The sequence below is a fragment of the Numida meleagris genome, chromosome 4 (genome assembly GCF_002078875.1).
Source record: "Numida meleagris isolate 19003 breed g44 Domestic line chromosome 4, NumMel1.0, whole genome shotgun sequence".
Taxonomy (NCBI): Eukaryota; Metazoa; Chordata; class Aves; order Galliformes; family Numididae; genus Numida; species Numida meleagris.
In genome coordinates, this window is record NC_034412.1 from 64,582,225 (window position 1) to 64,586,641 (window position 4,417).

The 4,417-nt window shown below is 35.9% G+C and overlaps 1 long non-coding RNA gene across 1 annotated transcript; it reads right to left on the reverse strand.

Moving 5' to 3' along the window:
* Positions 754–3,668, reverse strand: LOC110398645. Its single transcript, XR_002438520.1, has 3 exons — positions 3,627–3,668; positions 2,952–3,020; positions 754–2,789 (listed from the first exon to the last, which is right to left on the reverse strand). It is a non-coding gene; the product is annotated as an uncharacterized LOC110398645 (long non-coding RNA).

Consider the following 4,417-nt stretch of genomic DNA (forward strand, 5'->3'; position numbering starts at 1 on the left):
CGTTAAGTTTCCAAGTTCAGGCCGCACTGTCAGCTTAATGCAAGGCTCTAATCACATATCCTATAAAGTGCATACACACAATCAGAAAGAAGAGGGAGATTCCTTGTCTTTATAGAGGTTTAATGTGATTCTCCTGTCCTTGGCCCTCATTTTGAAGTTTGAAGAACATGAAAGCTCGTAAAGGAAAGTTATTGCCTCTGGGGGAAATGCAGCAGCTCAACTTCAGTAACCTTCCTTGGTTTTGAAGCACACCCAGGCTGCCCTATTATCTTCACATCTTCAGGCTAGTAGCTGCTGCCCATGGTGCTGTACAGATGGATCACAGGAGACTACAGTGCTCCACCTTGACAGGAAGCAAGCAGCAGTTTCCAAAAGCCCCAGTGTCCTGCAACACAGCAAGGTGAGAAGCACATGGCCCCAGCCCCCTCCCACCCAAACCTCCCCCCACCACACCACACACAGAGCTGAGGAATGTGCACTGAATGGGCTCACATGTAGCAGTGAAACTCCATGTTTGTGATTACATCAGTGCTTTGAATCAGCACCAATGAAGAGTGCTGAAGAGCAAGAGTGCCATGACTGAGGGTAAGAGCAGAAAGCTCTTAAGGTTGAGCTTGACTCATAGAGGTAATGGAATGGGATTTTACTCTTATAATAATGGAAAACAAAACAGGTTTGTTTAAGGGAAAGATTCAGAAGAATGAAACAAGAAAACCTGTTGACATTCAACAGTCAGCGCTCACAGAAATGTAAAACACCAAGTACTCATGTTATGCCCATTTCCTATACATTTTTTATTACTTTTTGGTAGTTAATATATACACACAATAAACATCAGTGTGAAAAATAGCTTATGCCAAGAAAGGCAATGTGCTCAGATATACAGTGTTTTTACAAGTATTGTTTTTATATTTAATCACATTGTACATTATTAATATTTTATTCATGTATTCTCTTTGATTCTTATATATGTGCATATACATACATATTCATATCCACACTACCCAAGTATTCATGTATATAAATACATACACCCAAATGCAAGAATGTGAAAATGAAAATAAATAAGACAGAGCACAACAAAGCTGTCACTCTGCTACTTTCATGACAGATAAAGAAATGCACAGAATGAATAATCAATAAACTAAATAGGATGATCTGAGTCCCACAACCTTCTAGACATTGAGAAAGGGATCCATTCTACCGAGACAGGCCCTATTTACCTCACTGTTTCTTGGGCTGTAGAATCCTTCTTGTTACACCACTCAGGAATTACTGATGTATTGTATTCACAATTTACATTTCCCTATTATAGTTTAGGTTACCTTCCTTTTTGACAAATGCTACATAAAATATTACTTTGCAAAAAGAGGGAGCAATTATTTTAATAATGTTTCAGGAAAGTAGAAGCTATTAGATTTCACTTGAATACTTTGAGTTGCACATTAGTGAAATGATACTGTTGCTTTAGGAAGTCTATCATTTCCTTCCATTAGAGACTTGTAGACTGCCAGTTCCAGCATAGCCCTGAAAAACCTCCACCAAAGTTATAATATTAGTAGTGGTAGCAAAAGAACAGCATCTCCTTTGATGAGTGGAATTCTCCTCCTTTTTTGGAGTACTGCAACATTTGGGGGTATATGTGATGGACAGTTCTGATTCTTCGTGTGCAACAGGATTTTATGGTGTGCATTTGTGAGGTTCTTATCAGTATATCTGATAATTTTTTGCATATTTATGAGTGATGGTATTTATCACAGTACTTTATTTCCAATGAAATGCTATTCATTCAGACTATCACTTTTGGAAAGAAATCAGAGGGAATATCACAGGTCATTAAAAGATCTGGAATAAGATTTTCTAGAGAGAGTCTGTTAAGCATTGTTCTATGTGTAGCAAGGTTTATATATGTGGATTTCTATCTGCCTGAAATAGACTTAGATTGCTTCAGTCCTCGTCTATAAGAAAAGTGCTACCCCTCAAGGAGTGAAAGCATGGTGTCCAACCACAGCAAATACTCTGGTGAGGTCTCAGGAAGCAGACAGGCACAGAAGGATGGAAATTATATGGAAGGCCTTCAAACTATACACATTTCACCTGGAAGTTAATTAGCAATGATGTTGCAAGAAGCAAAGTGTTGACTATGATTAAACATATCCACAAAAGAGCATTTGAGAATAAAAAAATTACAGTCCAAAACAAAACCATAATTAGCCATTCATAAATAGAGTGCTGCTGTGGGTTCTCTATCTCCTAACAACATTGAACAGAAACCTTCTGAAATGCTGATGTGTTTCACCAACATAGTTTTCATCTAAATTGCAGCATTACCACATACAACGGCCTTCTGAAGGACTTATAAGCAGAAAAATAACGTGACAAATACTTTCATATGAAAATCTTGGTAAGATTTCCAGTCTTATTTTGCTGCGTCAGTATAGTTGCATGTGAACTTTTGTAACCCTTTTCCAAACAGCTGCTAAATTCTAAGCCCTTTTAGTTTCGTGTATCCTTTCCTAACATGCACAATTTTGCTTTATGTGTAAGAAGTGTGATCTTTCTGCCCTTCCTTCTGTAAAGTATAGCAAAGATGGTCCACTTACTGTACACTATCATTTTGTATAATTTCTCTAGTGTCTGTGGATATTAGCAGTTTGCTAGTCTATGGTGGAAAGAATCACTTTTCAGCTACATCTCGTGATTAATGGGTAGCCAAAGGAATGACTCTTGTTCAAATATCCATATTCTCTGTGCATGTTCCAGTCTTCAGCACACAGGCACTTGATGTTCTAAGCAATGGCAAAACACAATAGCATCTATTAAAAGAGCATTTGCTGTATTCATATTTCCCATCCCAAAGCAAAACAAAGATTGAAAACAAAGTTCATACAGCATGAAGTATAGCATGTTATTTATGACATGAAAGGGGAACAAGAGAGCTGAAGACTTACAGGACCCTGAAGATATCTTCTAAACTGAAGATCATTTGATGTTGACAAAAAACTGCCTTTTAAATAAATCTGTTTATAGAAAGCAATTTGCTGTTCAGAATTAAGTTTGTGAATCCAAGAGCAGTAAGTGATGTCTGACAGATGATTTAGCAGTACCCCTCCCCCCCCCCCCCCAAAAAAAAGGAGAGTAAAATAAGTGGGAAAATTAGTTCAAGTCTCACCCTAATCTAAGCAAAGTTTATTCAATCTGTTGATAGGCTTCTGTTGCTGCACACAGGTAAAATTCCAGGACCAAATGAAGCCTATGAACTGCACAAGTCTCCACTAGTTCTTAAAATAGAGAGGGTAAGCAAATCCTAAATATGATATGGCGTTGAATTTCATTCAGAGGAAAAAATGGTAGGATGAACTGTATTGCTTAAAAGCTCCCTCTGTAAGCTCTCATTTCCATGCATAAACTGAAACATATAATTTCTATTTTTTATGCTGTCTCAGGCATTGTTCTAGGAAATTTAATTTAACTACTGGGTAACTCCCAGTTGTTAGTAGAGAAGGCTTAATGTCCCATTTGTTTAAAAAGGAGGAATACAAAGATACACATTTTCTGTGACAAAACAATGGACCCATCTTAGTTTGTTGTAAAATTATGTTACAGTAACATAAGCAATACATTACCTCTCTTCTCAGTGAAAAATATCATTCATTTAAGACTGAAAAACCTAAATGCAGAAAGAAACAAAGTTTTCCATGAAATAAGGGAAAAAAATATGCACAAGAAAAGCAAATATGAATTCTACTTCTTAGTGGTTTTTTTTTTTAATTCTCTTTCTTTGTAATAAGATAATCAGAGAAAAATCAAGAGTAGAAGTGAACTACATTTCTCCAGTTAGGCAAATTAGTTAATATAGCTCCAGAATGACAACAATCCTGGCCAAAAGCACTACTTCTGAATGCACTATTTCATTTTGGTGGTCCTTATGAAATCAGATTTTACAAACTGAACTGTAATTTTGATGGTCAGCAGCGTATAAATGTTATGTAACATTAAATTATTACAGAATATATGTGCTGCTATTTACGTTCTTTAGTGTTTCTCAAATGTTTTGATAATTAATACAGTCATAATCATTTTTACCTACTCTGGATATTCATTAAATGAATCAGTGGTTAATATCTACAAGACAAGGTTTTCAATTCAGTTTCTTTCTTCATGGCAATTATCTTTCTTTCTTCAAGAAATCAATACAAAAATAATTATGACGACCTGTTGGTCAATTCCATACAGCATCATCCTGATCTACGTTCACATTGGTGTTAAAGCAATACCAGTAGTATTTCAATTATTACTACTGAAGAGCATAATATACAGAAGAACATTACTGAAATAACTTTATCAGTAACAATATATTCATTATGACTTACCAGACAGAGTTAAAAAGAAATTTGAACAAAGAACATGAATGCTT